At 43.5% G+C, this 27,713-nt stretch overlaps 1 protein-coding gene across 6 annotated transcripts in view; it reads right to left on the minus strand.

The window, feature by feature from the left end:
* Nucleotides 1–27,713, minus strand: part of PIEZO2 (piezo type mechanosensitive ion channel component 2) — a 241,604-nt gene that overhangs the window by 129,696 nt on the left and 84,195 nt on the right. The window lies entirely within an intron of this gene.

Below are 27,713 nucleotides of genomic sequence, written 5' to 3' on the forward strand. Positions count from 1 at the left end.
AGGACTAATGCTGAAGCTCCAATACTTTGGCCACCTGATGCAAGGAGCCAACTCACTGGAAAAGATCCTGATGCTGGGAAAGATTAAGGGCAGGAGAAGAAGGGGACGACAGAGGATGAGATGGTTGGATGGCATCACTGACTCAACAGACATGAGTTGAGCAAACTCTGGGAGGTGGTGAAGGACAGGGAAGCCTGGTGTGCTGCAATCCATGGGGTCACAAAGAATCAGATACAAAGGAGCAGCTGAAGAACAACAAGGGTTCTGCTCAGCCACACTTTCACATCTTCCCAATGCATTGTCAGGGGTAACAATAACTTGACTTCAGTAACTGTTCCAGTTATCACCTCTGCTCACCCCCCAGACCTAAATCCATGAGCTGTGTCATGTACTAGTTGCTTTAATAATCACAGAAGATAATCACTACCTTTCCATACAATTTGGTCCTGCAAATAGGAAGTGGTATGTTCAGCACTGGGTCTCCAGAGACAGCTAAGAAGTTACGCTGCTTCTTTTCCTCAAGTCAAAATAAATAAGGAGGGCATCTAGGTTTCCTTCTAGAGAACTCTGCCCCCAGCACTGTATTCTCAGGTGGCCACTCAGTGCCTCCCGGGCATTAGACAGGATGGTTTCCAAGCTAGTCTAAGCGGGCATGAATGTGGGGTCTCACTAAGGGACCTGAGTTCATACTGCTTCGTTATGATGGAGCATTTTCAATAACTGCTATAAATGCTGCAAGGCTCAATTTGGTATCTGAACTGTACACACCTGCATCCACACACAATTTAAAGCAGATTCAGATTTATCTCCTCAGATGAAGTTACTCTTGCCCAATTCAATTCCAACAGGCTTTGCTGAGTAGGAGGAAAGCCATGGAATTTTCGTTAAGCAGTCCAGGAATTTCTCATGGCCCCTGGCCTGGGGGAGTGGGCCCCATAAGAATGTCATGTGTCCTGTGAGTCACATGCTAGACAGTGGAGATTCCCCAGCTCAGGAATTCTTGGACAACGGTTATCCTGCCCTTGAGATGCTAGCCATTAAGATGCTGGTCAAAAATTATAACCTGAATCAGAAACCATGCTGAATTCCAGGGCAGCTGGCAACAGCCTGGCCGAGACTCAGGTGGGAGAGATGAAGAACCTTGTACCGAGTGAGAAGCAGACAGTCTGCGCTGGATCCAGTGGAGAGGGTCTCGGTGGGAGCTGGGGTGGGGAGGCATTGCAATGCTATTCTCCTTGACTTCCCTTGCTTTCATTGAGAAACAAGCCACCTTTTAAATTTTTCCACATTTCCATTTTCTCCCCCTAGATATTCTCAGTGCATTCCTATATTGATTTTTTAAAAATAAACTCAATTTATTATCAAAGTAAAATAAAAATAAGTGACTTTGCTCTATTGTACTATCAGGCTTTTAAAACATGGAAATTTAAGTAAGAAATCAGTTTCATATTTCTGAGAAAAATAAACTTATTCAAAAAGGGTAGCATAAGGTAAAAGTTTCGGGGGCAAGACTTCTAGTGCTCCTTAAAATAAACATTAACCCACTCAACCAAGCACAGTGGAGATGGGGGAACACACTTTTCTTCATCACTAGAAGTCAACTTAATTAGTAATTTAAGCATCCTACATACCATAGATGCTCATCACTGTCTGCTGGTGATCCCCTACTAAGCACCTTAATATGTTAGGTATGGGACTGAATATATGAAAATATGGTTTCTTCCCTCAAATACCACATACTCCAGAGGTTTGGGCTTTTGTGTCTTTTGTGAGCACTTAGTCACGAGGGAACGAGAAACACACAATAAATGGAACAGACGTGTCCAGATCCTTTGGCACCAAGCATATTTTTGACAGCCCATTATTCAGTTGCTGGGGAATTCTTTTAAAGCCATTCCCCATGTTTTACATGGTAAAGTAATATTATTCTCCTATGCCAGAAAAGTCCAACACGGAGAGAAAAGTAGGGAAAACAAAGTCGCTGGCAGACTGCCTTGATTCAACACTTTTAAAAATGAGATTTATAATATGGAGCAGTCTAGAACACGTTACCATCTTCAGGTGAAAGCAAAGGACAGCAAAAACAACAGGAAAGGAAAATACAGCAGAGATATGGATACAGTTCACAAGAGGGGTGTTCTGATCCAATTTTAGATGAAGTAGTTAGAAATAATGCATTGTAGTTCTTCACTTGTAAAAACTGGTTACCAAAGGGGAAAGGTGAGGGGGGAGGGATAAATTAGCAGTTTGGGATGAACATATACACACTACTGTATATAGAATAGATAACCAACAAGGACCTGTTATATAGCACAGGGAACTCTGCTCAATATTCTGTAATAACCTGTAAGAGAAAAGAATCTGAAAGAGCATCTGTATGTATACCTATAACTGAATCACTTTCCTGTGTACTTGACACTAACACAACATTGTAAATCAACTCTAACTCAATTTTTAAAAACCCAACAGGTTACACTCACACCCCATTAGGTGCCGACTTCATACATATTAGTTCATTTAATCCATGAGGTCAGTACTACTATTAATTCCCTGCTTTCAGGTGATAAGCTGAGGGGGGCAGACCCCAGATCCAGCACTGTATTTAACTTCCTCCCTCACTGCTCTATCCTGCATGGGGTCCTGTCCTCGTCTCTCCGTCCTTCTTCCTTTTCCTCTTCTTTTTGTCCTTCCTATCATTTGTCTCTTGCCACAATCTGGCTATACTATGAGATTCCAAATGTTTTATTTTTAGCTCCATAAAGTTTTGTGTGTCTGGTTATTAACTTGAGAAGCATGAAGTGTCTACAGCAGGGGTTCTGCAGCATCCAGCCCTCCTCCATCAGCGGGACTAGTGAGCTACTCCTGCGGGGATTTTGTTAGACACGCAGCACGTCCCGCAGGAGCTCAGTCCACACAAAAACATTGAGACTCGTACCCCAGACACGTGAAGTAGAGCTGCTTGTTCTTTATTTTGTCTGATTTTTCTGCAGCAGTGGTTTAAAACCGAAGGACTTTGCCTGCTACTTGAAACCAGACAGCTGAGTTCTCCCAGCCATGCCTCTGGTTTGTATTTTTTTTTTAAACAAATTACCCTGGGGTCTTTACAACACTAGAGGGTTTTCCGCATGTCCCATCCAGTTTGTCATTGCATTTTTTCATAAACGTTATTCAAAACTGTAAAAATTTCTAGCTTTATGTTGTAGGTTAGTTACTCACTTTGTTTCCTCACTGATTACTTTTATCAATCATTTAAAATCAACTTCTCGCTCAACTTCTAATACAAAAAATGTAACGTGGTTTTTCCTATAAGTTTCAAAATGCAATTAGAAAACTGGTGGTCAAACAAGGCACAGATTTTCTCCTAATTGAATAGTCCTACACCAAGTATGTCCCAGACGTTAACAGCCGCTTGAACTTGGACCTGCAACTCTGCTTTTTTCAAAATAATTAGCAGAAAAGGACTAATAATTCATGGAAGTGGTAGATTTTTTGCCAGCATATTCCTATAAAAATGGAAGCATTTTCATATATCATAAGAACTGCCAGACAGCTGAACATGGGACCTGGCACAGAAATTGGTGACAAAACACTCAAATACCAGGAAATTATATCACTTGTGAGTTTTCTTCATTGACATTATTTTTAACTCTTTAAAGGAAAAGTTTTTCCTATCCAATCAAAGAGTCAAGATTCTACTACACATTGAACGCTGGACAGGATGTGAAATTCTAAGAGGAAAATAGAATCTTCTCAGTTGCTTAGGAATGACATTTTACTCTGCAAGTGTGAAGAGGTTCTTGTGTTGAATTGTGCCTGAGCTCCATCAAACCACGGAAATGGATGCTCTGATAGGTGGTGTATACACACGCAACTCACTTTTCCCAGACAAGGAGCAACTTCAGCTTTTTGGGTGAAATGAAGAGGTCTGCAAAATTTTCTGAGTCCTAATTCCAGAAGATATTTATCATTAGGGGATTAAAAGTAACTGTAAAAGATAAGGATAAGGAAAAATTTCTTTACCACTCCTTAATTAACACTTTTTTAAAAATATTAAATGACCTATACAGGTATAGTTTTTAAAGCATCATTTTTTCCTCTACCTAATACTCTTGTTTTTTAATGTACATTACCTCCTGCTCTGACCTTTAGTATCTATATGACACTGCTTTAGTCACATAATAATAATGTAACTCTTTCCATGTCAATAAATATGGGCCCATGATCAATTTAAAGTACATAGTGTTACATAATTTAATAAACTGTAAATTCCTTATCAATTTCTGGTGCTGTATGAATTATACCTACATTTTTGCTATTACATATAACAATGTTTTAAACACCTCTTACATATATCTTTGAACATTTATTCAGTTATTTAAGATAAATTTCTCAAAGTAGACCTATTGCACTGTGATGTGTCATATGTAAAGTTTTGGTTAATGCTATAAAAATTTTTACCCTCAAATTTTATTCAAATATATATACTTGACTGAATTGTTTTATGGATCTTTTTATCTCTTATAAGACATTTGCTTTGAATTTATATTTTCAGAAATAAGAATGAATTAAACAAACATTCTTAGGTTTGTACACAATGTTAGTATTTTCTTTTGTGAACTTTCTTTTGCTGAATTCACTGTGCAGCCTCAGGGATGGGGTCTCAGGCCTGCACAGTCCAGGGTCACACGCAGGGGAGGTTGCATGCTTCCAGGTGTCTCATCTGGGCAACCCCATCCAGCCTCACTTCCGCTTCCCAGTATTGTTATCTGATCCACCCTTTAACACTCTCAGAAGTCAGCATCTTCTTTTCTTTTCTGCTTTTGGGCTTCCCAGATGGCGCTAGTGGTCAAGAACTCACCTGCCAATGCAGTAGACAGAGACGCAAGATAGATCCCTGGGTGGGGAAGATACCCTGGAGAAGGAAATGGTAACCCATTCCAGTATTCTTGCCTGGAGAATCCCACAGACAGAGGAGCCTGGCGAGCTACGGTCCATAGGGTTGCACAGAGTTGGACACGACTGAAACCATTTAGCCATGCATGTACTTCTTTAGACAGACTCTTTTGAAGTGCAAGCTCCTGGCTCCCAGAGACATCCATGGAGAGCCCTGTTCTCCACCCAGAACCCTAAGTTTGTTCAGATGAGGAGACTCATGCGGAGTTTCCAGGCCTCAGATGGGTTGAGGGTATGGGGGGTGGGGGAGTCCTCTCTCTCCCCGCAGGCTCACAGAGAGGCTGATGTAACAGTCCTGGGATAGCCAAGCATCTTCTCCAGAATCATGCTTCTTACTGATAAATATTGCTGACATTACAGGCACATATAAGAATGTCTGACTAATCTCCTGGCACAGAGCACAATCCCTGAGCTTGAAATGTGAAGCAGCTGAAAAGCCATCAGTCAGCTTTTAAAGATGCAGCAAGTACCCGCCTTTTAAAAAGTTTCTCCATACTGTACTTTCAAACACGCAGTGTCTGGTGGCACCTGATGCGAAGGCTGAAGCATTCTTGGACTCACAACAGAAGCCCCCTCTCTGTGCTCTTCCAGGAATCCAGATGCACACTGTTCATGGCAGACAGAAACTTGTCTGGGCGCTGATAACTCTAGCAGGCGGGCTCCTTCACTTTATTGTGTCCTCTCTGCTTTTGGTCAAAGTGAGACATAAAAACTGCATTTCTAGGGGGGTAAAACATTTATGATGAGGGCGGGCAACCCAAAGAACTCAAGACATGGGTAACGTATATAGTCTGGGGGATTCAGACCTTCAGGAGCCCCTCCTTGATTACCATGCCCTCTCCTCCTGCAGAGGGAGGGTCCTTGGAAGTGACTTCCCAGGGGAGGAGGTGGGGCCCCAGGCAGATGGCTAGGAAAGGAGACAGGATACCCCCCGCCACCCGCCCAGGCCTTGGGCTTTGAAACAAACACCAGTGTTTCCTTCGACAGACAGGCAGAGGAGGGTTTGGACGGGAAATGGAAAGTCTACGAAGCAGAGGAGGGTGATGAGCTCTGCTTGGGGGTGCAGGCTGACAAAGAGAAGTCCTGAGCGTGGCCACAGACTGCTCGAGAGGGGAAGGGAAGCAGGCGATGGGCTGCTGGCAGGGCACGTGCACTGTGCCTGTCTTGAGGTCTCAGGGATGAGGTACACGCACCCACCGGGTCCCTGAGTCCCCAGTCCTCTGCCTCACATGTGATCCTCACTCCCCTTCACAGGAGGAGCCAGAGTTTTAGATTTTCAATCCCGTCTCCTTACAACACTATAAATAAACAATGAAAGAGCTTCCCTGGTGGCTCAGACAGTAAAGAATCTGCCTGAAATGCAGGAGACCCGGGTTTGATCCCTGGGTCAGGAAGCTTCCCCTGGAGAAGGAAATGGCAACCCACTCCAATATTCTTGCCTGGAGAATCCCATGGACAGAGGAGCCTAGCGGCTACAGTCCATGGGGTCATAAAGAGTCAGACACGACTGAGCAACTAACACTTCCACTTCACTTTCAAACAATGAAAAGGAGGTGTTGTGAATGAAAAAAATGTGATGAACACGGAGCAGGTGGTTCAGCCAGCACAACCCCCGATCTGAACTCGGTTACATCCTGGTCCACGGAGCTGGCTTGACAAGAGCCGAGAGATCCTGGTGATTCTTAGCAACCTGAAGAGATCTGGGGCCACAGTCCTAGGAGCTATCTCACTTCACAGGCCAGAACATCGCTTCCCGGTTGTGGCTCAAAGTGCAGAAAGATTTGGAAAGAGCTGTGAAACCTTTGAGGGCTTCCCAGGTGGTGCTAGCTGTAAAGAATCAATGCAGGAGACGTAAGAGACATGGGTTCGATCCCTGGGTTGGGAAGATCCCCTGGAGAAGGGCATGGCAACCTACAGTATTCTTGCCTGGAGAATCCCACGGACAGAGAAGCCTGGTGGGCTACAGTCCATGGGGTCGCAAAGAGTCGGACATGACTGAGCAACTTAGGAAGCACATGAAACATTTGGGCATGTCTGGCCCCTTCCTATTGGTGAGAAACTTACAGCACTTCACCTTCATCCCTGCTTAATGATTTAATTCGGATGCATTAACAGAGAGAGGGGAAAAAAAGAATCCTGGATTGTCTTTGTGCTGGCTCAAGATTTATAGAACTTTGCGGAGGCTTTGGCTGACTGCAGCCTCCCAGCTGCTGCTGAAAAGGTCTTTGTGTAAACACCCTCGGCAGTAACCACAGCTGCAGCGTGCGCAGAGCCGCAGAAAAAGTCCCTGTTTATGTGACGAGCTGGAGCGTCTTGCCTGAGCGCCCTGCTGAGATGCAGGCTCCATAGAAGAAACCAGGGCACGGAGATGCTCCTAAGTGATGCTGATGCCCTGGTCTGTGTGATGGGGGCCTGTCATTATCCTGTGTTTACTGAAGTGAGTCCAGAGTGGTGCAGAATCACCCCAGGGGCAAAGGCATCCTGGATGGTCTTGACAGGATTCCTACACCTTTTCCTGGACCTTCAAGGAAGGCTAGAGAGTCTGAACAAAAGAGAAACAGCTCTTCCTGACTGCTCGCTGTGAACCATAATTTTGCATTTCCAAAGTTTCACATTTGGGAGCCATTTCACATGAGGCACAAACAGGAAACCGGGCTCACACACTCGCATCTCACCTTTGAGGGTGTGGGAAGAAGAGGGTCCAAGGTGGGTTGGGAGAGCGAAGGGCTCTCACCCCGCTCTTGGCGCCATTTGCAACCAGCCCTCAGAGGAGAGGCTGCTGTTCCCGCCCACAGATTATTTTATTTTATTGAAGTATATTTGATTTACAATATCGTGTTAGCTTCAGGTGTAGAGCAGAGTGACTCAGTAATACATATATACATATTCTTTTTCAGATTCTTTTCCCCCATGTTGTTGCTGTTATTCAGTCGCTAAGTTGTGTCCATGTCCGACTCTTTGCAAACCCGTGGACTGCAGCACACCAGGCTTCTCTGTCCTCCACTGTCTCTGGAAGTCTGCTCAAATTCATGTCCATCGAGTCAGTGATGCTATCTAAACATCTCATCCTCTGTTGCCCCCTTCTCCTTTTGCCTTCAATCTTTCCCAGCATCAGGGTCTTTTCCAGTGAGTCGGCTCTTCACGTCAGGTGGCCAAAGTTGCTTCAGCTTCAGCAACAGTCCTTCCAATGCATATTCAGAGTTGATTTCCTTTAGGATTGACTGCTTTGATCTCCTTGCAGTCCATGTGGCTACCCCTTTGCAAACCCTACGAGATCTCCTTAAACAAAGAACTAGCAAGATGACGGACATGTTTATACCTTTTAATATTTACAACTAAAAATGTCTTCCAAAATCCCATTAATTTACAACTTGAAACTTATGAAACTGATATAGTTGACTGCTTTTGCTTATAAAAGCCATTTCATAGGATGCTTCCCTAGTGACTCAGATGGTGAAGAATCTGCCGGCAATGCAGGAGACCCGAGTTTGATCCATGGGTCAGGAAGATCCCCTGGAGAAAGGCATGGCTACTCATTCCACTATTTTTGCCCAGAGAATCCCTTGGACAGAAGAGCCTGGTGGGCTACAGTCCATGGGGTCGCAAAGAGTCAGACAGGACTGAGGACTAAGCACATAGGACTCAACATACCTGAAGCACATTTTTTAAAGAATCTTAATAACTCACTTCATTACTTTACTGAGCATGTGGAAAGTGTGGACGGAGCAGCTACTGCAGCTGAGTACATTTCAGGCCCTGAGTAAAAACCTGGGAGAAAAGCGTCCATGGTCTGTACCTGCCTGCAGTGCATAGTCTAGGGCCGAAGAGAAGCAACAAGAACAGCAATGTGATTAAAAATTACGGCAAAGTTTTAAGAAGTAAAAGAAAGGAGAAGAATGCTTCCAACTAAGAAGTGGGGGGTGGGGGTGGTCACCTGGAGTCACAGTCGACTGTCCACGCAAAGCTCTCAGCCCACGTTAACCTGGGAGCAGATGCCATGTCCCAGGACTCACAACTTTCCTAACACTTTGGAGGACAGAGTTGGTAGTATGTCCTAATGGGAAGTGATTCACTTAACACAGCATCTTAGAAACCCCCTCTTCCTCACATTAGCCCAGGCTCAGGTCCTTGGAGAGGCCCCAGTCACTCGCCGAGCAGGAGAAGCAGGGTTCTGTGCTGTGACTCAGTGCTGGGGGCTGGCGCTGGCCCTTCAGCAGCTTCCGGGAGGAGGGAAAAATGATGCTCGCTCTCCTGCAGAGGAAGGCCTCACCTCACTTTCTGTTCGAGCAGTTTTAGGATCAGGCTTCCGCAATTGCAATGTCTCGATTCTTTTTTTTTGTTTTTTTAAGAAAGTCATGCAAACTTTACAGCTCATAAACCTTCATTGGATTTATAAAGGTGGAGCTGGCTTTGGAATGTCTCCTGGAGCTTGTTCTCATGAAACTGCTTTTTAACACACTCTTCAAAAACAAAAGAAAAGATCCTAGAAGAGAGGTTCAGAAGCGTCCAGACTGAAACGTGCCCTCAGTGCAGTGCGGCTGTTGTCAGAATCCTGGCCTTCCTTGTCTCCTCCTTTCTGCTGATGTGAGGGTTGGCTAACTTTCCTGGCCAGGGGGACGTTCAAGGTCTGGCATCAAAACTGTAACAGTTTTGCCAAGACTAAAATACCTGGGGCTAGAACTTCAGCCCCTGAATGTAGGAAGGAAGCTGTCCGATGTCATCACTTCAGGCCAGCGGTCAGCAACTTGACCCACAGAACATACCTGTGCTGGAGATAAGAGAAGCCACACACTACAGCCGGATTCCACCAGGCTCTGCTCGAAGGGTTGTGTACACACAAGTCAACAGAGTTCCCGTCCATGGGGAATCTGCCCCAGCAGCCCGCTGCCCAGCAAGGCCTCCTCTCGAGCGTTGCACCCTACCCCAGCCCTGCCTCGTAAACCTCCCCCTCCCCGACCCCGAGGCTGCCTTCTCCTCCACATCCTGGAGACCTGGACTGCTTTTAAGCTTGTTTAAAGATCCATTTTAGCCTACTCAGCTTTCTTTACAATGAGAACTCCTAAAGCAGACTATCCAGCTTACTGTCAGCAAGAGAAGTGGATGTTTAGTTTATGAAAAGCAAACTAGTTGCTAGAAAATGACACATAACAACCAGGAGATGGCATGGAATTAAACACATCTCCTCGAAGTAGCTGAGTGGAGCCACCTATGCCAGGGTCTCCCAGGTGGGTAAACAGAGGGACGCCCCAACGTGTGGAGTACCTGAGGGGTCTCGGGGTTCTTCGCTAACACACACAAGAAGGCATAATGGACTCTTCTTTGGTTTTGAGTTTGGCTTCTGGACGGAGGCATTCTGGCCTTTCAGAAGTGCGCTCCCCCACCAGCTGTGCAATGACAGCACCTTCCTGTTCTGAGCCTGTGAGCTTTCTGTCAGGAGAAAGGGGCCAGAGCCACCCCACGACCAGGCTGGGAGGGGACAGGTGACCGGGAATTCTGGCAGATTTTGGCTAAAGTGTTTAGTTGCTCAGTCATGTCTGACTCTTTGCAACCTCACGGACTATAGCCCGCCAGGCTCCTCTGCCCATGGGATTCTCCAGGCAAGAATACTGGAGTGGGTTGTCATTTCCTTCTCCAGGGGCTCTTCCCAATCCAGGAATCAAACCCGCACCTCCTGCATTGCAGGCAGATTCTTTACCATCTGAGCCACCAACTTAGCCATCTGAAAAATAGCACTTAAAGACCTCATTTTATATTTTTATATTCATTTCATATTCAATTCCACTTTATAATTGACCAAGCAGTGAAGCAGCGCATCACCAGAGTGACAGAAAGAGCAAACCTGGGGTCGGAAGACTCATAAGACTATGAACTTGTGAACTTGACCCTTGGCCTCAGCTTTCTCATCTGTGAAATGGCTTTAATAATACCTGCCTCATGTGGTTCTTAGCATTAAATTGAAATAATACTGGGAAGCATGCTTTGCAAAGAGCCCAGTACTACAAAAAGCTAACATATTAGGCATCTAATAGATATTAATAGCAGTGAGGTCTGACCACAGGCAAACACCCATTTTAAGCTCTGACTTATGCCAAAAATCCATCGCCAGACGGAGGAAGGAAAGGCCCATAAATCAAACAGTCCCCTTAAGAAGCATCCCTAGGAAGTCAGCAAAGACTTGAACATTTTTAGCTTCCAGTTAAATGAGCACTGAACAACTCCAGGAAAGTGCTAGAAATCAATTATTTAGACTTCACATGTCATGAATAAAATACATTGTTCTAATAGACAATAATGAACTTATTGAAAGATTCCTCTTAACCAGAAAAGAGGATACTTAGTGCATTTTAAAAATGAATTAATAAGTGAATTCATTTTATACATTAAGGTGACTTTCTAGAAGGAAATTTCTATCAAAAGAGACAGCTAGGTAATGGTTATTCGCATTTCAAAAGTAGGTTTACATTATTTTAAAAAACTTTTTAAATTGAAGTATAGTTAACTTCCAATGTTGTGTAAGTTTCAAGTGTACACCAAAGTTACACACACATACGTGTATATTCTTTTTCAGATTCTTTTCCATCATATGTTATCACAAGATGTTGAGTAGAGTTCCCTGTGCTATACAGTAGGTCCTTGTTTAGCTATTTTATGTACAGTAGTCTCTATATGTTAATCCCAACCTTCTAATTTATCCCCCACCCCTCTTCCCCCTGGTAACCATAAATTTGTTATCTGTGTCTATGAGCCTATTTTTATTTCATAAATAAGTTCATTTTATCATTTTTTTTAGATTGCACATACAAGTGATATCATATATTTGTCTTTGTCAACGTAGTTTCAAGAGAAGACTCTGTAAAAAGTGAGAGATTTAGCAAATATTATAGGCTGCAGCAAAACTTTAATTCCCATGGATGCCTGTTCATTATGCCCTTAGAAGAGCTGAGACTGACACTGACAACCCAAGAAGAACATACATCACACACCACAAAAGCGACAGCTGTATAACAGGAAGGGTGACCTTTAGGCAGGACTGTTTCGGATGCTAAGGGTGCTTCTGCACAGGCCTGGGAGAGGTGTGCATGTCAGCTGACTCCCAGCTGGACCCCAGGCCACAGTTGTCCACTTCAGAGACACATCCTCCAGGGGTTGTTGGCCAGCTTCTGCAACAGGGAGCACCCCCGGAGGGGGCTACAGTGCAAACCTATTAACCACCATACTGAACATAGATGACCTCAAGATTGCGAGGGGTACACTTAACACCTTTGAGATGCAGGCAGTGTTTTAGCCGTACTGCTAATCTCTGCACTTTTGACATAATTCCAACATATAATAAAAATTAAAATATACATAGAAGTGTTTACAGAATCTCTACAGTATTAAGAATCACTGTAATAATGGTCATGCATACACAAATGAGCTACTCTGATATTCTGACTGATAACTCTTCATTTATCACAGAGATGAGTTACTATTAATTTTGTTAAATTATAACACAGAGAGATGCATTCTCAAGAAAACCTGTGATGCATGTTTTTTGATTAATGCAATCTTTGAATACCAGCAAATGTCAGATAATCCCAGTAAAAGCTGATCTGGTCCTCCAATTGTGGTATTGATGATGTTTTATATCTATTTTTTTATTTTAATTGTAAGCTAATTACTTTATAATATTGTGGTGGTTTTTGCCATACATTCACATGAATCAGCCACGGGTGTACATGTGTTCCCCATCCTGAACCCCTCTCTCATCTCCCTCCCCATCCCATCCCTCAGGGTCATCCCAGTGCACCAGCCCTGAGCACCCTGTCTAATGCATGGTATTGATGATGCTTTAAGATTGAAACATTTTTTTGTCTTCTTGATTGGAATGGGTTCCGAGAGTGTGTTCATTGGAGAGGGTGAGAAATGGTAAGAGTTAGTGTGGTACAGACCAGAAATACTCCAGGTGGAGTGCAGACTGTGTCTCTCCCAAAGAGGGAAATAACCCGAATCAGCTATAAGAGACGGGTCAATTCTTTATCCAAACTCTCACGTCATTTCCCAGTAATAATTCACAAGATGTGATCCTCTCTGACAACTTTCACTTATGGAGAATCTGACTCTATATCTTCTTTTATAACGTGTATGTGTGTGTACAAGCATGTGTTCACATGTGTGTTACAGAACTACAAAGCATGCAAATACACAAAGTGGTGTGACTTGTGTAGATACATGCAGATGTTTAGCTCCCTCGGTGATGGGACCTGAGGGTGTTACAGCCTGTTTGTAAAAACCAGCTTCTTAGAATCATATTGATTATATTCCAGCACCTATACCTGCTCCAGAAAATAGACTATCTCCATCTCAACACAAGGCCAAGCATCCTTTAAGGAAGCTTGAAGGCTGAGTAACGGAACTCTGAGTGTTAACCCAGAGATCATCATTTATTGGTTGACAGAAATGGTAGTTAGATCTATTTTGAGATAAAATTTCCCAGGAAGCAGCAAGCTAAGTTTTAATTCCCACCCCACCCCACACTGGCTAATGACTGAGAAATAAGAAACTTTTTTTCTCATTTCCTCCCACTCTGTAGCCGCCTGAATCAATACTAATGCAGGATATAGGTGAGAGTCCATGTAGCTTTGCCCTTCACATCAGCAAACCTCCAGGAACAAGAAAAACCAAGAAAATGCCATCAATACCAACATGAATATGCTGGAAATCATGTTTAAAAAGAGAGGCTGGACAAGAACTTTCTGGAGCTAGAGGTGTCCATCCTCTAGCACTCTCCCGAGAGGTCAGCCGAGAATTCTCCAGAACCTCATTCCCACCCCTCTGTCCACTATTGCAGGGCAGGACGGCTCCAGGAGGACAGGGAGCCATCCAGCCGGGGGCCCAGCAGGGACCTGCCCTCCGCCTTCCTGCTCCACCCAAAGAGGAGGTCTCAGAACAGGGCTGAGCGTGCTCGCGACATCAGCCAGAGCGGCAGAAAAACTGCCAACTCCGAACCACTAACAGGGCCAACTTGTGCAACACAGCAGGCGAGAAGGTGTTTTTCTTCCCAGGACTCAAACAGAACATCATCACAGACCTCAGAACAGGGTGGAAACCACACAGGTGGGAAAACCACTTGCCAACCCAACACTGTTATGTCTTCCAACTATTTTTTTCAACTAAGGAGCAGGTCATGTGAGTTACTGGAAATGCGTCTTTACCTATGACCGGTACCCTGATAACACCCTCATCTGTGTTGCCAAGAGAATGTCCTTCCTGAATTATAGATCCATTTACACAATAACCTACCCGACATTTCCCCTTACAGCTACACAGATGCATGGATCTGGATTTCAAACACCAAACTGACACCCACCCTCCCTCCCTCCCCAAGTCAAATCTGACCTTCCTCATGTGGTCCTTATACTGGCGAAATAGTACCTCTACCCACCCAGTCAGTCTCTTTCTCCTTCCACCACACTGAAGTAGACAGCATTGTCTTTCTCGAAGCATCTCTTCTAAAATTCCTCAGCAGACTCCTTAGTTCTTAGTCTCCTTAGTTCTTGTCACTGGCCCTTCCTCTTCCATCGCCTCACCTGCCATCACTCACATACACACACCCACACAAAGGTGTGCACTGTGGCCAGGATGATCTTTCTAAAGCATCACTCAGGAACCTCCCTGGAGGTCCAGTGGTTAAGATGTCGCCTTCCAATGGAGGGGGTGTGAGTTCAATCCCTGGTTGAGGAGCTAAGATCCCACATGCCTGATGGCCAAAACACTAAACAATATTGCAAAAACAGAAACAATATTGCAACAAATTCAATAAAGACTTTAAAAATAGTCCACATCAAAAAAAGTCTTTAAAGCATCATTCATTCCTATTTCTGCCATTAAAAAAAAAAAAAAAACAACCCTCAGAGGCTCCTACTTCTGCTAAGTTCAGAACTCGTCTAAGTGATATCCAAGACCTAACAATGCCTGGGTCACTCTCCATGCCCGGCAGCTGTTGGGGTTCCTCAGGCCTTTGGGGGATGACTTTATTCATCAGACACATGTTACTGCAGGAATGTGTTTGTGTGCCTACCCCTCACCTTAGAGGAGGAGCTCCCCAGAGCAGGGTGTGCTACAGCAGTCTTATCTGTGGTTCCCTGGGGCTGACAAATGCCCAGAACACAGAAGCCCCGTATGATCAACCAAGACTTGTTGAATAAATTTCTGAAACATCAATAAGCTTGGAAGCGCTTTCGAAACCATCCTCTCTGATCTGGTCTTCACAACAGCAACTGAGATAAGAAATCACGACCTTTAGGATCTGCAGTGGGACCAGAGTTTACTACTCTGATGCCACCACTCTTCACAGAAACCCCGAAGCAAATAACAAGGGGAAACTCCGATTTGTTCCCATGATGGTCAGTGACTTTTAAAAAACATTCTTCGCTAGTGTTGTTCAGTCGCTAAGTCATGTCCGACTCTTTTGTGACCCCACAGGCTGTAGCCTGCCAGGCTCCTCTGTCTATGGGATTTCCCAGGCAAGAATACTGGAGTGAGTTGCCATTTCCTCCTCCAGAAAAAAAAAAAAAAATCTTATTAAGGTATAACTTAAAACTCATTCATTTTTTGTATAATTCTTCAAGTTCTGACAAATGCATTCAGTCCTGTAACTACCACATCTGTCAAGATACAGAGTAGCTCTGTCAGCCCCAAAGTCTCCCAGCCACTGGTGACTGCCAATCTATTTTCTTGGAGTTTGACCTTTTCTAGAACATCATTCATGTCACCATACAGGCTGGAGAATCTAAGACTGGCTTCTGTCACTCAGCTTCTTTCACTGGAGAATCAGTTGTGTGTGGGCCAGCATTGTGTACTTTTCACTGCTGATTAATACTCCATCCAGGATCTGCAGTTTGTTGATCCATTTATCAGCTGAAAGACATCTGGGTTTTTCCGAAACTTGGGGCAATTACAAAACAAGGTACTGAGAACATTTGCTTAGAGATTTTTGTGTGAATATACATTTTCATTCCACGTCAGTAAATTTCCAAAAGTAGGAGTTCTGGGTTGAACAAGTTGTATGTGGCTGACCATCAGATATACCAGCAACTGGTTTTCAAAGTGGCTGCATGACTCTGCATTCCTAGCAGCAATACGTTTGAATTCCAGGGGCTCTGCATCTTCACCAGAAGTTGGGGTCCTTCCTTCCTTCTGTTCTCCCATACTAACAGATATGGAGCAGTAACTTCATGTTTTCAATGTTCATTTTCCTAGTAACTAATGATGTTAAGTGATTTTCATGCATTTATTTGTCATCTGAGTATCTTCTTTGGTGCAGTGCCTGCTCAAAATTTCTGCCCATCTTTAAAGTTGAGATGTATGTTTTCTTGGTATTGAGTTTTGAGAGTTCTTCATATATTCTGGATGGAAGTCCTTTACCATATATGTGATTTGCAAATGTTTCAATTTGTGGCTTCACTTTTTAACATCTTATTGGATTTTGAGAAGTTCTTAATTTTGATATAAGTTCAGTTTATCCATTTTTTCCCCTTTTGAATCATTCTTTTGGTGTCATATTTAAGAAATCATTTCTTTTGTCCAACCCAAGGCCTCAAAGATCCTACTTTTTGAAAAGAGTTTTATGGTTTTACATTTTAACTTCAATGATCCACTTTGAGTTAATTTTTATATAGGGTACAAGGTAAAGATTAAAGCCCTTACTCTTCATATGAATTTTAAAGTGGAATGGATTTAAATATGGGTTTAAATATGGAACCCACATTTTTTCCAGTAACAATTGTGTTTTATCCACAAAACTGGTTTTGCATCTCTGCTGAAAATTGACCATGTATGTGCAGATCTATTTCTGTACCCTCTTGCTCTCTCACTAATGTGTACGTCTGTCTTCTCACCAGCAGCAAAGCGGCTTGATTACAGTGGTTTACAGTATTCTGAGCACCTCCTATTCATCTGTTGATGAGACCAGGATCCCTTGCCTCGAGAGAATGAGATGGTTGAATGCACAACACACAACACTAAGGAGATTGGACTGGCAAAGTTTCTCGGTCACAAACACTCCTGACCCTGGGAAGGAGGATGCTGCGTGCTCTGAGGGGCCACAGGGGTCGTGGAGTGAGCAGGGCTGTGGGACACATGCTCAGTAACATTAGGAAGGTAGGGCACCCCCTGCTTATCACAGGAAGATGTGATAGACTGGTTGGAGTAATTCTTCAGTCTACAATGTTTCAGCTCATGAACAACTATCCAGAGTGTGTGTGCAGGAAGCAAAGGACTCCTGAAGCAGAGGCGCTGAGCAGGGGGAGGCGGCGGCTGCGTTTCTCCACGTGTCCACTTTGCTTCTCCGTGGCCTCCCTGCCTGAAACATCACCCTGCTGACCTTGATATTCCATTTCTACTTTCCTGGGTTAATTTTCTTCAGAGCATTATTACAGCTGGAATATTATAAAGCTTACTTATTTTATACATCTCCCACATTACAGAATACGAGCTCTGTAAGGGTTACGATTTCAGTTGTTTTTTTTTTAAGCTGCTGCAGCCCCAGCAGCTGGAACAGTGCTTAGGACACACAGACAACTGATGACTGTTTGTTGGATGGATGGGTGGACTTGAGCTGTGCTTTTAAGACTCTTGACATCCTTGGAGGTGGGGAGGGGCTACTCCTCTCTCAGTTGATTGAAATAAAGTGTCCATAACGATTTCATGGAATTCATGTATGAGGTCTTGCGTGACTTGGTGCCTGCGCTAAGTTTTCAATGGAGAAGTCTTATCATGATCCAGTTCTATGATTCCAGACCAATCCCAACATCTTCACAATAGTAGTTTTACTCTACTAGAAACAAAAAGCCTACTTTTCCCAGAAGCACATTCAGGGACTTCAGGCAGCCTATAATTTAAACTAAGTTTTAAGCAACATTGTAAATCAACTATACTTCAATAAGAAAAAATTCTAACAAATGAATAAGCACTACAGCCATAAAAATGTAGACATATTCTAGGAAATAAATGTGGTCACTCTGACTTTAAAATATAAATAAAAATACCAACTCTATGAGGATTGTATATTATCAAGTATAAAGTTTACTGGTATAGTTACTAAAACATCATAAATTTTAAAATTACATCATTAAGGAGACTGTTTACTGCTTTGACTCAAAGCCAAGAATAAATAATATTTCCAAGAGTAAAATAAACGCCAGTTACTGTTGACAAGAATGTCTATCTATAATTGAAGCACAGAAGGAAAGCATTGAATATATTTTGTTGACCAAAAAAAGATACATTGATTATTCACCCTTAAAGGTGAAATGCCTGTTACTGCATTTCACTAGACTATTGATTCAAAATTTAAAGTATAAACTAGTGGCTTGGCTGTTTTAAATGCAACATGTGTTTTGGTTTGTTTTGCTTTCAAAGTCTTCATGGTGAGATGGCGTGCTCACCTGCATCCAAGTCGATGGAAAGGGTAAATGATCTTATAGAGATGTTGTCAGAGACTTCACAGCCTGTCTGGATTCTAAGCTTTCAATTATCTGAAGGCCAGCTCTTAAATAATAACTTACATTTTGGATGACTTAATTGTTTGGAAAGAGGGAAGTGTCATATGCCCAAGTTCATTACCAACATGTTGGAAGATCACATGGAGATAATCCAGGGAAGGTATGGCTAAGGTGCCATGTATGTGACACATCCACCCAGATCTAAAGAATGAAGTCTTCAAATTGATTCTGAAAACTCCCTCACTTTGTCAACTTCTCATTAACACCTGTGCTTAGCAATTCTCTCCCCCATTCCCCATGAGATGTCCAACCAGCTCATCTGGATGGACAAAAAAAAAAAAAACAGTCTAACTTTATGACTGATTTTGCTTAATTAGGTTTTTAGGGATCAAGAGTGTGTCTGTTTTTGTTTCTTTTCATCGTGAAAATTAAGGTGGTTTTTGGAGAAGACTCTAGAGTCTGAAAAACCAAAATACAAGTAGAAAATGTACGTTTTGGAGGACTTCAAAATGCAGATGCTAAACTGCCTGAACTGCCACATATTGACATGTTCAACCACCTTCATTTCAGAGTAAGACATAAACTAAGTGTATATCTCAATACCAAGCCACAAATTGATAAATAACTTCTGCTAAAGGAAGTTAAAATACCATACATTTTGGAAGCCAGATCACACTTAATTTATAGGTGTTTTTATCCATCCTTCTTCCACGAATTGTGACAATGTCAAGAAGGACTGCCATCTATTTTGAGGAAACTGAAGATAAATGCAGAAAAAACTTGAATGTCTTCCTTATTGTTCTCTAGTATAATCAGATAATGAGGAAAACCACCTTTAACATTTTCTGGATGTTATGCACCAAGGCAAGACCTTGCATTAAATTTGATATGTATTCGTTGAAATTCTTCAATAGATTCTCAGCAGAGACACAGAAATGTGTATTTTACTTCATAGAGTCAAAATTACTGTCTTAAGGGCTATTAGGAATCTCGTAGTAAACGGATTCTTTCCAGGGACTTGTTGTTGTTGTTGTTGAGTCACTAAATCGTGTCTGACTCTTTGTGACCCCATGGACTGCAGCACGCCAGGCTTCCCCATCCTTCACTATCTCCCAGGGCTTGCTCAAATTCCTGTGTGTTGAGTCAGGGATGCCATCCATCTATCTCATCCTCTGCCACTCCCTTCTCCTTTTTAAAACTTGATAGGAGGAATGTTCTTGAGTATGTGTGTATCCCCAGAGCCAATTCTAATCTTCAGAGTTCATGAGATGATAGAGGTGGATGCATTTCATGACAGAAGGGCACTTTCATGGTTGTCACGAGAAATAGCTACATCTTCGGGTATCTACTTCCACATCACTTCCTCCAGGAAGTCTCCCATCCCAGGCCAGACTAGGTACCTATTAAGTATATTTCCACTGATCTTTCTACATCCTCAATATCAGCGCTATATCCGACTCTGCTGGTGGTGGTCATTCATCTGTCGGCCCCCACCTCACACCAGTGGACTATAAGGTCTGTGAAGGCAGGACTGTGATGTCCATAGGCTACCATGAATGTACATAGTAGGCATTTAATAAAAACTTACCACATAAATTAATATATGACAAGACTGTGGGATTATAAATTACGTGAATTATTTAAGATTAATTTTCTTTGCAGTTGTTGTAGAGGCTACTTTATGGAGAAACATTTTCAAAGTTAACAATGCAAGATATCATTGTTACAATTTAAATATGACATTCATTTGGATTTCTCAATTAAGAAAATAAATACAGCTCGGACAGTAAAGAATCCACTTGCCAATGCAGGAGATGCAGGTTTGATCCCTGGGTTGGGAAGATAAACTGGAAAAGGAAATAGCAACCCACTTCATTATTCTTGCCTAGAAAATCCCATGGACAGAGGAGCCTGGAGGGCTACACAGTCCATGGGGTCAAAAAGAATCGGACATGACTTAGAAACTAAACAACAGCAATAATATTTTTTGAGGAGTAAATAAAAATAAACATGAGATTGCAATGAAAATATCCTCCAAATTCTGCAAAACTAAAAAGAAGGAAATATGTGCACTCACTTCTGATCATGGTGGTTTACATGTCATAATTCCTTTAATTTGATTATCACCCATTGGTGAGTGGGGAAGAGGAAGAAACTACCACATAAGAACCCTGGCAAACCAGCTGTCCACCCATCTTCCCCTGCACTGCTTCTTAAAATGTTTTTGGGGTCTTTGAGAATGATCACCCATTTAAAAATTAGAGATGATAAACTAAATAACAATGCAAGATAATGAAAGAAAAGCATTTGAAACCATAATTATCAACATGTAATATTTAAAACATCCATCTACAATAAAAGTAACATTTTATAGTAATATCAGCTCTAATACTGTGGCCACCTGATGTGACGAGCCAACTCATTGGAAAAGACCCTGATGCTGGGAAAGATTGAGGGCAGGAGGAGAAGGGGGCAACAGAGGATGAGGTGGCTGGAAGGCATCACTGACTCAATGGACATGAGTTTGAGCAAACTCTGGGAGATAGCGAAGGGAAGCCTGGCATGCTTCAGTCCATGGAGTCACAAAGAATTGGACATAACTAAGGGACTGAATGACAACAAACAATAATAGTAATATCTCTAGTATTTTATTCACTATATACTCATATCCTACAATAGGGATCTTAGGAAATGTTTAAATGTCTCTAAACATTAACATAAGAGATAAATTGAACTAGCAACTTCTTTGCCAGTCTTCTATGTCCCTCAAATATATTTTCAATACATGAAATCAAGAGGAATTTTCTGAATCCAAAATTCTGTTTATAGGAAAAATGTTTTTTTATTTATGAGTCCACATGCCTAGGTCCTACAATACACACCTGTTCAATGAGTCTAAAGAATAACTAAACTGTCTTACAATTACTACTTCCTAGAATGTCATGACTGTTCTTGGCCCAGCTATACTCGATGCCCTTGAACTACCCTTCCATCACACCAGGCGTTTGGAAACACACAGCTACAGCTTTATGTTGCCCATCTATAATTTTGAGGTTGAGTTTACTCCCATACCACACAGACTAGCCTTAGAGCTTTTATGGTAAATAATTTACACTAGAAATGCTGCATCATGAAATTGAGGGTAGGGAAATTATTACTTAAGCAAACACAATCGATCCCAAGTCATCTTGAATTTCCCGGATCTTGCAGCCAGCTCGAAGGGTGTGGGTGGGAGCAGAGGGGCCTGAGGAGACTGGCCGGGGCATCATTCACTGCGGACCTCTCTCCCCACCCACCCAGGTATCCATCAGGCCTACCCACCCACCTATCCCACCTCCTCTCCCCTCCTCGCTACTTCTAAGGCCAGCTCTGTCTTCCATGTTTATACTCCCAATGTCCCCAAATCCAAGTGGAAACCTGAGTTTCCTTTTGCACCAGGTGACTTTATTTGATGGATCATTTTTAGAAAGAAATAAAAGCCTTCAAGTGGACATGTCTTTCTCCTACTTCCTCATGAACTGAAAAGAAGGGAGATGGTAAGCACTACAGAGTAAGATGTACAGTGTGCATCTGGGGCAGGGAGTCGAGTTGGGCAAGGACAGGATGTCCCCGCCCTGGAGCTGCACTCACAGGCCCAGAAGATGAGAACCCACCCATGCAAAAGTGGTCCCCAAACAACAAAGTCGTCCGATTTTATCTCTGTCACCTTTCTGCCAAGCTTCACCCACAGGACTGTGTATAATTTATATACAATTTGGTTCTGGGTTATTTCTGCCCCTCTAATAATGACAGCAACTTTAACAATAGCAGTAATAATAGTTGATAGTCCCAGACCACTTGCTATGGGGCAGGCGCTGTACTCAAGTGCACGGCCCGTGTTTGTGAACCTCACGGCCACCCAGTGAGATGGTGACCACATCACCTTCATTTTACAGTCCAGGAAACTCAGGCACAAAGACGAACAACTTTCCCACAGTCCCCCGAGGTCCTAAGTTCACACATATAGTAGATAGTATAAAAATTCTCATGAAAAATGTTTCTCCTGTAAAATGAGATACTGTCCTGGAAGAAATGCTGATAAATGACAAAAGCAGACAGTGCTCAACAGCCATCACTGCAAGTGAACCAGGACACCAAGCAGCCCTGGCCTGCAAGACTTTCACCCTGAGGGCGTCTCTTCCCCACAGCATTACCCACCCCTATTCACCCCCCGGCCTGGGTCTAGCTCTGGCCAGTAAAAACTAATTGTGTCCATCATTCTAGGAGCATGGACTCATCTGTAGCAGGTCATCAGAGTTCTCTTTCAGCATGCTGTCCACCAAGGTCTACCGATCATAGGTCAGGTCCAGACTGAGGGGCTTTTGCCTCGCTGATGCACATCAGACTCCTCTCAGTGGTCACATTCGTCCATGTGCAGTGAGCTGAAAAGCAATCTGCCTCCATTATTGGGGGCTGCGGGAAATACCACTTAAGGCTAATTTCTCTTATAATATATGCGAGCGGAAGGTGTGCATACAATCCAGAAGCTTTTAAACTACTTCCCTTAAGAGAAAATCAGAGAGTGGTCCTCACCACGGCACAGAGGGCCAGGAGAAAGCTGACAACCTGGTCCAGGTTTTTGCTTTCATTGTTGTATCTTGGGGCAGATCCTGCTTTCAGGAGCTGGCAGAGGAGAGGAGCATGACAGCGCCAAGAGGAAGCTGATGCTGCCAGATGCCGCCCTCCAGAGCCCCCCGGTCAGGACTCACAAGGATGCAGGCAGCATAAAGGGGCCAGAAAACGGCTCTCAGAGCAAGGGAGGCCAGTGTCCTCTTGAGTATTTTGTCTCTCGTTTCATAAGCATCAGCTCTTGCTTCCACAGTACCATGTCCAGTGAAGACATAAAGAGGAAGATAAAGAAATGGACTAAATTTTAGGAGGATGGACCCGCCAGGTGACTCAGTAAACCTCAGGCCCTGTCTCTGACCAGCAAGACTTAGGATGCACCAAGTGGGGATGGAGGTTCCACAGACAAGTCAGTGTGGGTTCCAGGAAACAGGGCACCCAGGGGATGCTACTCACTCACTCCATGCTCATCCCATGTCAGTCAGGATGGGATGCCCACTTCCCAGACCCACGACTGGCCCTGAGTGTTTCCATCATCTGCTGAGGTTTCAGATGCTGGGTCACAGTATTGGGACCCTCGTGCTTTGAGGATTGAAGGGCAGTAGGAGAAAGTACCTCTGAGGCCTAGAATGACCTCTTGGTCAGTGGCTTCCAAGCTCTTAGGATGAGGAAAGTTGGAACCCTAGGTGCCCCTCCCTCCACAGAAGAAGAAAGCAGCTGATTTGAGGGGACTGACCCTCAGGGTAAAACAGATTTAACAATGAGCCCAGCAACTGAAAGAAGCAAAAAAAATATGCAATTCATTACGAGGACAAATCTCCAAAGAAGAGAAAATCATGGACTGAACACCAGAAGCTCTTACTTAAACCCTTTGAAATTGCACTAATCCAGAGTCTTAGGAAGTACAATGGGCTTCCCTGGTGGCTCAGATGGTAAAGAATCCGCCTGCCAGTGTGGGAGAGCCGGGTTCAATCCCTGGGTTGGCAAGATCCCCTGGAGAAGGGAATGGCCGCCAACTCCAGTATTCTTGCCTGGAGAATCCCATAGATACAGGAGCCTGGCGGACTACATTCCATGGGGTTGCAAAGAGTCGGACATGACTGAGTGACCAAGCTTGCACACATGCAGAAAGTACAGTGGAGAAAATAATCCCAAACTGGTTATAAACAAGGGGGTTCCACAACAAGGAGCAGAGAGATCAGAAAAGATCCTGGCTCGCATGGCAGTGGCTCCGGCCACTCTCTCACCCTCTCAGCTGGGCTCTCCATCTCCATCCTCAAAGCCACCTTCCGCCCCATCTCCACCCCTCCTCACCCCACCTCAGCTGCAGGTCCAGACTGGGCGCTACAAGTTCCCAGAGAAGAGAGATCACGGGTGGCCCTGCTCTGCAGAGGCGAGACTTGGCCATCAGACTGGCCTCTGTGCAGGAACAAGCTGGGTCCCCATCTCCAGATGGATCCAGCCCGGAAGAGGGCGGCCACTCACCTGCTGAGGCCCAGCCTGCATGGTCAGGTCGGCTCTAAATTGAATGGGACTGTGTGCATGGAGTGCCCTGTGCAAAGGATACCACAGCCCATTTGTAACAAGGAGAAAGGAGGCGTTAATAGAAGAGGGATATAATGACATGACGGGCTCTATTCAGAGTAGCCGTCATCACCGCAAAGCTTCCCTTCACAGTCCGGAAGCAAACGTTTCTTTCAATCAACAGCCTGCTTCAGCACAGCCCTTGTATCATCCAGATGGGACCTGCATCTCCCCCCCAACCCCTGCTTCCCAACCCCCGCAGGTCCATCACCGAGGCAGACAGACTGCTTCTACAGGCTCTGGCAGGACATGACTGAAACAGTCCAGTTTTGATGGAATGAAAATATTTTAGTAAGCTGCACAACACGTGTCTGAGGAGAATTTACAGAGGTGCCGCTCGCCGCCCCCCCCCCAAAGATTTCCTCACTTACCTGGAAGTGAAGGGGGAGGGGCGGGGCAGCAGGTCCCCCTTCTGCACAATGGCATCTTTAACAAACCCGCCAGCCGCCAAGCACTAACTGGGCTGGTCTGAAACAAACTTTACTGCTGCCAGTGGCTGTTCACAGGGCTCTTGGGGGAGAGAACTTCCAATGGCTGGATATTTATAAAGGCTACCGTTGTCACCAGACTCACGGCTCAGATTCCTGAGGGATCCTGGGAGCTTTTGCCATAACGAGGTTGAGGGCATGCGAGTGTTAGACAGGGAGAGGAGTTGTTAGAACACCAAATTAAACACGTATAAATGAGCACTCAGTGGTTTGTAGTCTGAAGACCACTTGAGTGAGATGGGGAACCCGGACATGTCTGGGTTCCTTCATTTTAATTTGACAAACTCTGGCACACAGAGGATGCATTCAGACGGCACAGGCACTCTCTGCCTTTTCATTTGAAGTTTTGCTACTTTACATCTACGGATGCCAAAAGAAGGCGGAACGTCAAATGTGGGATATCAAAACAGCGGAGTTTGTGTTTACAGCTCGGATGGTGTAATCGAAACTGCAAATGCTAGAGAAACAATAACACGAATAAGGTGAAGTCAGCCCCAAATGAAAAGTCAGTGTTTCCATTACCACGGGGACAGGGTTTTTCAAGAGTTTATATAACTTGATCATTAAAAAATGCTCCAGGCTGAAAACCTGGTCTGTGTCAACCTTGGACTAAACTAGTTTGCAAAGCTCTGAAGTTTGTTTGCTCTCCTCTTTTATCCCTTTTCAAGAATGTATGATTTTTAAACACTGCACATGAAGCTGAACAAAAAAACTCTGTAGACCTGGTGCACCAATATAATTCTATTATATTGACATGGGTGGAAGAGAATAGAGCTTTTATATGAGACGTCAAAAAGGAAAGAAGGACAGTATGATAGATTTGGACATGTTCAAGACACATCTCTGTGAAGAGTAACAGCAGAAGGCACTGCGCATGAATAGAATGATCCCTAGGAATATACTGTGTCTGGAAGCCCACATATTCAGCTGTGAGGTTAGGAAAGGCAGGTCTGACTCTCCAAGACTATGCTGCAGGGAATGGCCAGTAAGAGATACGTCAAGAGGCCAGATCTGACTGGTCTCTACTTTCACCACTGAGCAAGGCAGCCCAGGACACCAACATAGGTTCCATCCAAAGGGTCTAAGTAATGTGGACTCTGGCCTGGGAAGAAGGGGAAAACACAAGTACAAGCTGCTATGTGTGCACATGTGAGGTGTGTGTGATATGTGGTGTGCGTGTGGTATATGTGTGGTGTGTGTGTGTGATGTGTGTGTGATCTATGTGTGTGGTGTGTGTGCTTTGTGTGTGGCATGTATATGTGTGTGATGTGTGTGACATGTGTGTGTGGTATGCATGTGAGATGTGTGATGTGTATGTGTGTGTGGTGCGTGTGCGTTTGTGTGGTATGTGTGTAGGGTGTGTAATATGTGTGTGATCTATGTGTATGTTGTATGTGTGTGATGTGTGTGTGCACGATGTGTGCTATGTGTGTGATCTGTGTATGTGTGGGGTATGTGTGTGATGTCCGATCTCTATGTGTGTGATCTGTGTGTGTGTGTGTGTGTGTGTGTGAGATGTATGACGTGTATGTGTGTGCTTTAAGTCTGTATGTCTTTCTGTCTCTATACCTTATAGGAGAGGCTCCTCCACATACAGTAAATTCATTTGTAAATGTGAAAAATGGAATACAGTCTTAGCATTTCACATTTCATTTTTGTTTTGACCTTTGTAGAACTGTTGCAAATACTATTTTGAATAAAAATAGAAAGACCTAGACTTTGGACCAGAGAAAATTATGTGTTCACATCCTAATCTAGATACCCTCAGCACAGTTCTGTCTACAACATCACTCAGCACCAAACAGTATTTGCAGACACAGGCAAGCTATATATTTGTAAACTCAAGTTTGAAAAATCTGATCAGTTGTAATATATCTTGTAACTAAATACTTTCAGTGGTAAAGATAACTTATTATTTATGAATCCTTTTTTAAAACAAAGAGATATTTTATTTTCCACATTGCCATGGTATGAGTTATTACTCAAGAGAAAGAAAATAAAATGTTGATGTCAAAACATTATATATACAGAATATATAACATTATATAATTGGATTATGGAATCTCATCTGGATGCAATAAATCAAATAATTTTTCCATGTTCTTCCTCTCACACCTACCTTTTTTGCTTCAAATTCAGCTTTTATTGTGGGGAAGGTAGCAAGCTGTTCAGAAAATACTTACGGTTAAAAAATCCCTCCTTCTGGCTCTGGGAATGCCTGCTTAAGACCTACCCAAAGGATTTTTGATTCAGGAACAGTAAAAAATATCACTGCTAACATTTCTACTAAGTTCAAAAAGACCTGAATCTGGCCAAGTGTAATAAATGCTTCCTATCGTATTAATAATACAACTAAAGTACCATTATTTAAACATTGTATTTTATCAAGTTTTTAATAATGATGTGACTTTCATCAGACATTAAAACCACATTGTAACAATGAAATATTATTCAGCCACGAAAAGGAACGAAGTCCTAACATAGGCTACAACATAGATGAACCTTGAAAACATTACGTTGAGTAAAAGAAGTCAGACACAGACATCATGTAATTCTGTTTGGATGAAATGCCCGGAGCAGGTAAATCTACTAGAGTCAG

This window comes from Cervus elaphus, chromosome 27, assembly GCF_910594005.1.
Source record: "Cervus elaphus chromosome 27, mCerEla1.1, whole genome shotgun sequence".
Taxonomy (NCBI): Eukaryota; Metazoa; Chordata; class Mammalia; order Artiodactyla; family Cervidae; genus Cervus; species Cervus elaphus.